Raw genomic sequence first — 12398 nt, 5'->3', positions numbered from 1 at the left:
AGTTATACACAAAACATGGAATGATAAATATAATTAAAATATCATAATTCACCACAAGTTTTCATAAATTCATTATAAACATAAATAGATACAATCCAAATGTGCACCAATTATCACAAATAAAAACACAAAAAATAAATAAATTAAATATTGAAATTCTTTTACAACCCTTAAAAAAATCCATAAAAGAGTTCAAGTTAAGACAAACTATTTGAATAGCAAACTTTTATCAGTGGCATGATAAGCAACCACACCACCTTCACAATTTCATCAACTTAAGCTGAAAAAGTTAAAATTTTATTATAAAAATATAAATCTAATTGCTCAAACTAAAAAAAACTAAAAATTTTTGAAAAACAAATATACAGTTAAACACATAAAAAATTAATTGCTACTAAACATTACTAATTAACATGTTATATTAAATTCAATGATCCTATACCATTAATTATTTTAAATTCAATTATCAATAGCTTCGATTATGTGCCAACTACCATATTTTTGACCAACCCAATGTTATTATTTGTAATTCCTACCCAATTCCTACACGGATGTGCACTACTTTTGCAAAAATTTCATCCTTAATTAATCGAATAAAAATAAAACAAAAATGAGGGAAACATATGAAAATTGAGGGGAAAAAGAAGAAAATGCAAAAAATCAACTAAAGATAATAATATAGAAAAAAACCTTGAAAAGAAAAAAATTAAACTTACTAAAATGTTGGAAAACAAGAAAAGTTGAAATTTTCAACTTGTTTACAATCTGCTAAAGATAATAACCTGATAATAATGGTGAAGACTTGAGAAAATCTTGTTGTGGATATTTGGGTTAAAAATGGTTAAGAAGAAAAAATTGAAAAAAAAAATAAGAGAAGAACTTGATGTTTTAATATATTTTTTAGTCAAGTAGAATTCTCAACAAACTTAAGTACAGTCTAGCGGTAAGATTGTCATATTTAAACTTGGAGACCCAGGTTCGAATCTTAGCTACACCATTCTTGATATTTTGTTGAAGAATTTAAAAAATCGCCGGTTCACGGTTCTTAACGGTTCACACGGTTCTTCCGGTTCGTCCGGGTTTCAACGGTTCTCCATGAACTTCCGGCTTTAGCATTAGACCGAACCGGTGACATGGCCGGTTCGCGGTCCAACCGGTCGAACCGGCCGGTCCGGTCCGGTTCTGAAAACATTGCTTTTCTGGTTAGGGGTGATTAATGGTCGTACCTTGGTCACCTATAAATTAAGGAAAAATTGGTCATTAGAGTTTCTCGATGGCTATAACTAGTCTATTAATAAATTAAGTGAACCTCTCTTGCATCAATGATCGGATGAATGGACTGTGCCTGAGTAGTTGTATCCTTGGCTAGAATTTATTTATTCCTGATTAAATTCCTGCTATATTTGCGCTAGTTATTTATTCATTTTTAGTTAAACTGTTTAATTGTTTTTAGTTGCATTCCGGTGAAATTCCCCTTTATCAATTGGACTTTGAAAGAGATAGATATCTCCAGTCCCTGAGGAGACGACCCTACTTGCCACTGTCTACTATTTAGTAATTTTTGTCAATTAATTAATTCTGGTATATCGGGTCAAGCAAACTCTTCGGGAACAGGGTGAATCAAGTAACCCATTGCACACCTAGAGTCCCTGCTCCAGTACCTAGGATTAATTATTGACTGCTTTTAGTGGTAACTAGGTTCCATTTTTATTATTATTAATGCGCAGGCTGACGACCTGTCAATTTTTGGCGCCGTTGCCGGGGACTGGCGTTATTGTTTGTTTCTTTTTAAATTCATTTTGTGTCCTAATTTTCTGGTTTTCTTCTAGTGTATGCCTCGATCTTCTCGCACAGGTGATTTGGTTTTTGACCCTGAGGTAGAGAAGACCGCGCGTAGAACGAGAAAGGAGACCAGACAGCTCAGAGAGGAGCACTACAGTGCTGCATCTGAGAGTTCTGAACCAGGAGTTGACCCAACAGATTCGTTTGGTGACACTTCAAGTGACTCTGACCAGGAGGAAGGAACAATGGCTAATGCACAGACATTAAGGGAGTTGGCTGCTCCTGATTTAATTTAGCAACCTTTATGCATTACTTTCCCCGCTTTAAATGACAATATTCCATTTGAACTAAAATCTGGTCTGATCCAGCTTTTACCCTCTTTTCATGGTTTACCAGGTGAAGAGCCGTATAAGCATCTGCAGGAGTTTGATGTCGTGTGCAATAGTATGAAACCCCCGGGAATCACAGAGGAGCAGATAAAAATGAGGGCATTCCCCTTCTCCTTGAAAGATTCTGCGAAGGATTGGCTTTACTACCTGTCACCAGGTAGCATCACCACGTGGGGCCAATTGATGAAAAAATTTCTGGATAAATATTTTCCTGCGTCCAGGGCTGCAAGTCTAAGGAAGGAAATTTGTGGGATCAAACAGCATCCAGGGGAGTCACTTTACGAATATTGGGAACGGTATAATAACTTGTTGCGCAGGTGCCCCCAACACCAAATAAGTGAGCAGTTGATCATACATATTTTTTTATGAGGGGCTCATTTTTAGAGACAGGAGCATCATTGATGCTGCAAGTGGAGGGGCACTGGTGAACAAAACCCCTCAGGAAGCACGGGAGTTAATAGAGGGGATGGCAGAGAACTCACAGCAATTCAGTACAAGAGAGGATGTTCCAATACGTAGGGTGAATGAGATAGAGACACCCTCTGTGCAGCAGCAGCTAAATGAGTTGACTGCTTTTGTTAGGCAACAGGCTGTGAGAAATGCATCACAAGCCAGGGTATGCGGGATTTGCACCGGTATAGGCCACTCTGCAGACATGTGCCCAATGATTCAGGAAGAAACTGCAGAACAGGTGAACATGGCTGACCACGCGCCCGCGCCAAGGAAGCAGTACGACCCTTACTCAAGCACCTACAACCCCGGGTGGAGAGATCATCCCAACCTCAGTTATGGAGGGAATAGGCAACCCAACTTTACACCGAACAGACAGTCTAACTTTGTGCCAAATAAGCCACCAGGGTACCAGCAGCAATACCAACCCCGACCGCCTCCGGCCCCAAGCGCTAGTCCATCTTTGGAGGAGATGATGAAACAAGTGATGACAGACATGGCGAAAAATCAGCAAAGGACGGAGGCAACCATTATGCAACATCAGCAAAAGACGGAGGCAACCATTATGCAATATCAGCAAAGGACAGACTCCGAAATACAGGATATAAGGAATCAGATAAGTCAAATGGCCACAACAATCAACCGTTTGGACTCCCAGAACCAAGGTAAATTGCCATCTCAGCCTGAATTAAATTCGAAGAATGTGAGTGCCATGACCCTGAGGAGTGGCAAGGAGGTTCAAGGGCCTGAGCTTGTGATCCCCAAGGACAAGGACGAGGAGAAGATCGAGAATGAGCTAGAGAAAGAGGACAGCAATGGTGCGGATCCAAAGGTACTTCCTGACCCAATGATTACAGTTAAGACTAACCCGCCTCCTTTTCCTAGCAGGTTGGAAAAATCAAAGAAGCAGGATAAGGAGAAGGAAATCTTGGAGGTTTTTCGCAAGGTTGAGATAAATATCCCCCTCTTAGACGCCATCAAACAAGTACCAAAATATGCCAAGTTCCTAAGGGACTTGTGTGTCAACCGAAGGCGATTGAGGGGGGATGAACGGGTTATTGTTGGGGAGAATGTGTCAGCGGTCCTGCAGAGAAAGCTCCCACCGAAGTGCGGGGACCTAGGTATGTTTACTATTCCCTGTAGGATAGGTAATACTGTGATCAGAAGGGCCATGTTGGATCTGGGAGTATCAATTAATGTCATGCCTAAGTCTATCTATGCTTCTCTAAAATTAGGTCCATTAAAAGAAACTGGAATTATCATTCAATTAGCTGACCGAACTAATGCATATCCTGATGGGTTGGTTGAAGATGTATTGGTAAAAGTTAATGATTTGGTGTTTCCAGCTGATTTTTATGTACTGGATATGGATGATGATCACTCCCCTGATCCCTCACCTTTGTTATTGGGTAGACCTTTTATGAGCACTGCACAGACGAAAATTGATGTTAATAAGGGTACCTTGTCCATGGAGTTTGATGGGGAAATTGTGCATTTTAATATTTTTGATACTATGAAATACCCCTCGAACTCCAACTTTAGCTCAGTTTTCTCTGTGAGTGCTATTGATCCTGTAGTGCAGGAAGTGTTTGAAACTGATGGCAGGGATGAGTTGGAGGTGGCTTTAACCAAGCACCTCGAGTTGGAGACAACTCCTCAGGTGGAGTGGAGTGAGGATTTAAAATGCACAATAGGTGCATTACACTCATTGCAGACCACCAGGAAAAGGTATGAAGTCTTACCTATTTTTACTCCCGAGCCTCATCAGAGGGTATTGCCATCTGTGGTGCAGGCACCTGTACTGGAGTTGAAACCTCTACCAGAGCACCTGAGATATGCATATTTGGGTGATAATGAGACACTCCCGGTGATTATCTCGTCGGCACTGTCAAAAATCCAGGAAGAGAAATTGATCCGGGTCCTTCGGGAGCATAAAGAGGCGATAGGCTGGACAATCGCAGACATTAAGGGGATAAGCCCGGCCATCTGTATGCACCGGATTAGGCTAGAAGACGATGCCAAACCTGTTAGGCAGGCTCAAAGAAGGCTCAACCCCCTCATGATGGAAGTTGTAAAGAAAGAGATTCTAAAACTGCTAGATGTGGGGATCATCTTTGCAATATCTGATAGCCCTTGGGTGAGTCCGGTTCAGGTAGTCCCGAAGAAGGCAGGAGTAACGGTAGAAGCCAACCAAACGGGTGAGCTCGTGCCAGTGCGCAAACCCACTGGATGGAGGCAGTGTATAGACTACCGTAGGCTGAACGCCGTCACTAAAAAGGACCACTTCCCTCTCCCTTTCATTGACCAAATGGTTGAACGTTTAGCTGGTAAGGCTTATTATTGCTTTTTGGATGGATTTTCAGGATACTTTCAGATAGCAATTGCCCCAGAGGATCAAGAGAAGACAACCTTCACGTGCCCGTTCGGGACCTTTGCCTACAGACGAATGCCATTTGGGTTGTGCAATGCACCTGCGACTTTCCAACGATGTATGGTAAGTATTTTTTCTGAATATGTGGAGAAAATTATTGAAGTTTTCATGGATGATTTCAGTGTATATGGTGATAGTTTTGATACGTGTCTAGATAACCTGAAATTGATCCTGATAAGGTGTATAGAGACTAATCTCGTGCTTAATTGGGAAAAATGTCATTTTATGGTTGAACACGGGATAGTCCTGGGTCATATTGTATCATCTAAGGGCATTGAAGTTGACAGAGCTAAAATAGACGTTATTTCTGCATTACCTTACCCCGCAAATGTGCGGGAGGTGCGTTCTTTTCTTGGGCATGCAGGTTTTTATCGAAGGTTCATCAAGGATTTTTCAAAAATTGGGGCCCCGTTGTTCCAACTCTTGCAAAAGGATGTAGCCTTCGAGTTTGATGACAAGTGTGAGAGAGCCTTTGACAAGCTGAAGGAATTGTTGACTTCACCCCCAATCATCCAGCCCCCCGATTGGAGGTTGCCATTTGAGATCATGTGCGATGCCAGTGATCATGCTGTTGGGGCTGTACTGGGGCAAAGAGTAGGGAAGGCAGCTCACGTCATCTACTATGCATCCCGAGCATTGAATGGAGCCCAGTTGAATTACTCCACCACTGAGAAGGAGCTTCTTGCAGTAATTTTTGCTCTAGAAAAGTTCAGGTCATATCTGTTAGGTGCTAAAGTGATTGTATTTTCTGATCATGCAGCATTAAGGTACCTGATGACCAAGAAAGATGCAAAACCGAGGCTCATCAGGTGGATATTGCTACTACAGGAATTTGACCTGGAAATAAGGGATAAAAGAGGCTCAGAGAATTTAGTAGCTGACCATCTGAGTCGTATACCCGTTGGAGATGATAATGAACCATTGAGGGATGCATTCCCTGAAGAGCACTTATTTTCTTTAAATTCTCAGTTGCCTTGGTATGCTGATTTAGTCAATTATTTGGTAACTGGTAATTTTCCTGCAGGTTGGCAAAAATCGAAGAGGGATAAATTGAAGAGCGACGCCAAGTATTTCATCTGGGATGACCCATACTTATGGAAGAGATGTGCAGATCAGGTGATGAGGAGATGTGTAAGTGAAATGGAATTTCAATCGATTTTAACTTTTTGTCATACTTTTGCCTGTGGAGGTCATTTTGGACCCAAGAGAACTGCTCATAAGGTTTTAGAAAGTGGATTTTATTGGCCTTCATTGTTTAAGGATGCCTATGTGTTTTGTAAGTCATGTGATCGCTGTCAAAGGGTAGGTAATATAGCCCGTAAAGATCATATGCCCCAAGTCCCGATGGTTTTTGTAGAAATTTTTGATGTCTGGGGTATAGATTTCATGGGGCCTTTTCCTACTTCATTTGGTTTTCTGTATATTTTGCTGGCAGTTGATTATGTGTCTAAATGGGTGGAGGCTAAGGCCACTCGAACTAATGACTCGAAAGTGGTTGCAGATTTTATCAGGTCTAATATTTTTGTGCGATTTGGAATGCCAAGAGCTATTGTCAGTGACAGGGGAACGCACTTTTGCAACAAAACCATAGCTGCGTTGTTTCGCAAGTATGGTGTACTCCACAGGGTCTCAACGTCATACCACCCTCAGACCAATGGTCAAGCGGAGGTGTCGAATCGGGAGATTAAGTCCATCTTGGAGAAAATGGTGCGCCCTGATAGGAAAGATTGGAGCCACAGGTTGGAGGACGCACTTTGGGCCTATCGGACGGCATACAAGACACCTATAGGGATGTCTCCCTATAGGTTGGTATTTGGTAAGCCGTGTCATCTTCCAGTAGAGTTCGAGCATAAAGCATTTTGGGCAGTTAAGCAATGCAATATGGATATTGAGGAGGGCGGAATCCACAGGAAGTTACAATTACAGGAGTTGGAGGAGATTCGCAATGAAGCTTATGAGAATGCGGTAATTTATAAGGAGAAAAATAAAATTTTTCATGACCAACAGATCTCAAGGAAGACTTTCGAGTGTGGGCAAAAAGTTCTGCTATACCACTCCAAATTGCAGTTATTTCCAGGTAAATTACGTTCTCGTTGGATTGGCCCTTTTGTTGTGACTAATGTCTTCCATTATGGTGCAGTCGAGATCCAAAGTTTGAAAGCTGAGAAGAAATTTGTAGTGAATGGTCATCGTCTCAAACCGTATTATGAAGGGGCTCCAACTGAACGGGTGGAGGTGATGCACTTGGAGGATCCTACTTGCTTAGTTTAAGGAAATTTTTGGACAATGTCTAGCCAAAGACATTAAAGAAAAGCGCTCATTGGGAGGCAACCCAATTGTTTCTTTTAATTGTTTATTGGTTTCCTGTCATTGTTTGAATCTGTTTTCCTTCAACTTGACTGATTTTGGGTGTTAGTTTTCGTTTTTGCTGGTTTGTAGGCGACCTTCAGTTATGACGTGCCCGCGTGGTGATGTGCAGGATGCTCACGATCAGGAAATTCTGAAACTTCTGGGAGCTCTCCTGCCATCATGACGTGCCCGCGTGGTGATGTGCGGATGCTCACGATCAGAAAATTCTGAAACTTCTGGGAGCTCTCTTGGCCTTATGACGTGCCCGCGTCACGTTCGCGGGAAAGGTAAGGATTTGAAAACAATATGTCATTTTTATTATTGTTAGTATTATTATTTTTATTATTATGCCTTTCATTGAGAGAAGAAGAAAGATTATTTCAAAAAAAAAAAAGAAAAAAATTTATTTCAAAGAGCAACTTCTCTCTTTTTCTTTTTCTCCTTTTCTTTCTTCTTTCTTTCTTTCTTTTCTTTCTTTCTTTCTTCTTTCTTTCTCTATTCTTTCTTCCTTCTCCGCTGCGTCTCCTTTCCCCTTTTGGCCGCCGCTTCAAATCGCACGCCGCGATTGTCGCCGCCGCCTCCACTGCAGCCCTTCACCATCGTCGAGCGGACATCCACCAGCCCACATCGCCGCCCGCCAGACAGCGCCTCCGCTGTCCGCTACCCACTGCCGCCCGCGACCCCAGCCAGTCGCGGCCCAAGCTGCTGCTGCGCGCCGCCGCTGCCCAGTCCTTCGCCGAGCAGCGCAGCCACCGCCAGATCTACACCCCAGCTCGCCGCCGCCAGCAGCCTACGCCGCGCCACCGCGCTCTGCCAAGTCGCCGCCATCGTTGCTAAAGCTGCGCGCCGCCACTAGCTCGCGCGCAGGCCGGCGACAGACAGCGACCCAAGCTGCCGCTGCGCGCCGCCGCTCCCGCGTCCGCCATCCGAATCGCCACTGCCGCTTCAACCAGCGAGGAGCACGCCTCCCTCTTTGCTTCCCCCTCCGCGCCTGTACGTCGACTACCAGCCACGCTCGGCGCACGAAAGCAGCCGCCCACCACCAGCTTCAACGCCGCTACTCTGACTGCCGCCTGGGGTAGTCCCAGTGGAGGTATTTGAACTTTGCTCCCAAAATTTCTCCAAATCAATTGGTACTATCTGGGCTAGTCAAGAGTTAGCCCTGTGAAGGTCCTGTCCTCGATTGTGTGAGTTCCACCAGTGGTACTGGTTGGATTATTTTTGCTTGGTATTGCTAATTCTTTTAGGTTGGGTGCAATTGTGCTTTTGATTGGCCATCTGGTGCCACTTATTAAATTTTGGGTTGAGCTGAAAAACTGCAGACGATTGTTAACGTGGGAGGCCTATTTTGCTTACATTGCTGGAGGAGTTGTTGAGGTTTCGTTGGGGGGGGAGGGGGTTTTGCTTCATTTACCTCTGATATTGCATATTGGGTTGAAATCCTGTGCAGTTTGACTTACTTTGTCAACTTGGAATTGCATACTCTACTGTGATTGCTGCATTGAGGGCCGTGGGTAGCATCTGTTCTGATCTTTTATAACTGTTTCATTAATTGGGCTGCTTGTTGGAATTTTTGGATAGATAACGTTTGCTTGATTACTGGGTGACTTGGATAATCTCATTGCTTATTAAATAACCTTTGCCAGTTGCTAGTTGTGGGTGATAGTTGGGCAACCTGTGGTCATTGGGTGCCCTTGTTGGTAAATTGGTAAAAAAATTTGTGGGCAATTCTGTATCTTGTTGTTCCAACTGACTGTGGGTGAAATGGTGAGACCGAAATCCTCCTCTAGGTCTAGGACCCCTCGTTCTCAGCCTGCTCCACAAGCCTCCATCCCTGTGAATACACCTATCAACCTACCTTCCTCTTCTGGTGCTCGGACCCGGTTGGGTAGGGGTAGGGGTGCTCAGGTAGATACCCCTACTCACTTTGGGGGGCACCTAACCTTCACTAGACCCGCCGATCAGCAGAGGTAGGCTAAGGTCTGCGAGCGGCGTATTACACCAAGTAAGACTTGGGAAAAATTAACCGTCATGGGTCTAGGCATACGAGAGAAAGTCGAGCAACTGTTTACAGCCATCGGGTGGCGCTCATATCTAGATGTCTTATGCCCCGCCTTTGTCGAGCTGACTCGGGAGTTTTACTCCACCTTTGAGTTCGAGTTACCTACGAGATACACCGTTGACACACCACAGGTCATTCATTTCCGGCTCATGGGTCGAGAGTTCAATTTCTCCATTACCCAATTCAATCGGGCATTTGGGTTTGCCACTAGAGAGTATGCTGGGAGTAGGGAGTTTGCCGAGAGTGCTTGTGACTACATAGAGCCGTTCCTCTCCCACTACCATGACGTGTGGGAAGAAATGTCCGTCGACCAGCAGCGTTACGATCCTTCCCGATCTAGGAGCTCCTTTCTTAAGGACCCTAGTGCCCGCTATGTTCAGCGGTTCTTAGCCTACAGCTACTCGGGGCGCAAGGACAGCTCTGGCATACTCTCTCGCCCTGAATTCTTCTTCCTCTGGAGTATGAAGAACGATGTCAAGGTGAACTTGGGGTGTTGGTTGGCCGCACAGTTCAAGACCGTCTTGGCCAAGAAGAACAAACCCCTCATCCTTGGGTCATACATCACTCACTTGGCGATACAGTTGGGGGTTCTTGACCTGGAGGACCACGACCTACATTTGGCGTGCGAGATGGAGCTCTTGGACGCAGACTGCTTGGAGAGGATGGGAGTCATCGAGCGCCTGCCTGATGGTTCCTACCAGTTCATCCCTCCTGGACCACCTAGACCTCCGGGTGCACGCCCTACGCCCCGACCAGGACCCTCTTCCTTTCATGGGTCGGCCGAGGACACTGCTGGGCCGTCATCTTCTGCACCACCTCCACGCCGTGGGACTTCTGAATGGCAGCAACTCCGAGAGCAGGTTCAGGATTTGCAGGCCCGAATGACCAACGTCGACGCTAATGTCGCCGGCATAGCACAGAATTTGGCACAGTTCCTGATGCATACAGGCTTTGCACCTCCATTCCCACCTCGCCCTCCGCTATCACCCGGTTTCAGGGAAGTTCGGTCCATTTCCCTCTCACTTTTGTTTTTTATTTGTCACATTGGGGACAATGTGTCCTATAGGTGTGGGGGGGGATCTTAAGTTGTGCTTTTCAGCTTTTCATTTTAGTAGTTTTTAGTGTTTTTAGTTCTTAGTAGTTTTAGTTAGTCGTCTTTCGTTTTTTTTTATTTTATTTTGCTCGCTCTCTTCCAATCTTGTTGGTGGATGTTAAAAACAAAAAAAAACAAAAAAAAACAAAAAAAAAAATTTTTTTTTATTGACTCTAGTTCTACTTTTGCCAAGTTCTTCTTAAATATAATGTATCGGATTAAGTGTGGTTGGATTCGAGATGTCTCCTTGGTGAATATCGGCCTGCTTGGTTCTTTTGATTTCTGTGTTAACTCTTCTAGGCATTGGGAATGACTGCTGGCATTTTAATGTGAACTGGTCCAATATTGACTCCAGTTCTCCATGTTTGGCAATAATGAGGCGAGCTGCCCCTATGTTTAGTTGTTAGTGCTGTTATTTCGCGTTCCTGCTTTGATTAGCTGTGAATAAGCTTGACTGTACTCCTCTATTGGCTACTACCGAGTAACCGGGAATCTGCACCTAAAAGTGTCGATTCTCGCGTCAAAAGGTGGCACTTTATATGAGTACGTGGTTGTATAGCGGTAGGAGCTGAGTAACCGGGCTCCTTCATCTAAAATGTCGGAGTTCGCGTCAAAAGGCTCCGGCGGCTAGAGACTAAGTCTTCGTGTGTCGAATGTTATTATGTGTATAAAAAAAAAAAAAAAGGGGGCGAAAAAAAGAGAGAATACATAATAGGGGAGCTTGCTGGTTTATGGACTCAATATGGGGACTTGTGTGAATATTTGGACCATTAGCTGATACATGTTGTGTGTCATTCCTTTTCCTTAGACTAGTTAATTTGGAAACTGAAGGAGTTTGCGGTAGAGGCTAACTGGGGGGATGTTTCTCGGATTTTAACTACTAGTGCCCGATATATGATTTTCTCTTGAATCCCTTGGCAATGTGGTAGATTAGAGTGATGATCGATATATGATTTTTGGGGTCTGTCCACTTTTCCCATGCTTGAGGGCAAGCATGATTTAGGTGTGGGGGGAATTGATAGGGTATAATTTGTTAGTAATTTTATTATTAATTTTTCCTTCTATCCCGGACAAATATTGTGTTAATTGCTGATATTCACTCATATTTGGTATTTGGACCCAATTCCAGGAGTGGAGCAGATAAATACAAAAAGAGGGACTTTTGGATGCAAATTTGGGAGACTTTGGCAGAGAGAACTTGAAGGCTTGGGCCTTTGACTTCGGTGGGGACCACGGAGGAAAGGAAAAAAGGCTTTGGTCCTTTGGTTCTTGAAGAAAAAAGCAACGTACAAAAGCCTAAGAGGACTAAGAAGAAAGGCGGCAGCTTGTGACCAATCGGTGGGGACCGCTGGATATCTTTCTTTTGTTTCTTTTTAAAGGCAACTAACGTACGGAGGCAGGGGACCGTTTTTTAGTTCAGCTTCTTAGCCTAGTCTTTAGTTTAGTTTTTCTTTCTTTTTCCTGGGACTGGCCTCTGACACACGCCAGGTGTTTGACAATATTCCCCAACGGGGAAAACCTCCTTCATTCCTTACTTTTTAGTACAAAACAATGCCTTCGCAATTTATTAACTCATGTGGTGATTTAATTATGCGGCGTGGCTAAGTCTTTCATCTAGTCAAGGGTCAACTCGACGGCGCAGTCCCGAAAATCTGTGAGATCTAATTAGTTTTCACGTGTTCCTTTATCTATTAATATTTGCATGTTGTCCGATTTAATTTTCATGGGATTATTTTATTAATTGGATGTCAAGGGCCCGATGTTCAATTTGATTTATTAATCTCGTGCCAATTTAGTCAATTAAATCCGTAACTGTTTGATTGATTAATATTAGTGGCAACT

The sequence above is a fragment of the Coffea eugenioides genome, chromosome 9 (assembly GCF_003713205.1).
Source record: "Coffea eugenioides isolate CCC68of chromosome 9, Ceug_1.0, whole genome shotgun sequence".
Taxonomy (NCBI): Eukaryota; Viridiplantae; Streptophyta; class Magnoliopsida; order Gentianales; family Rubiaceae; genus Coffea; species Coffea eugenioides.
This window is presented reverse-complemented; position numbering follows the sequence as displayed.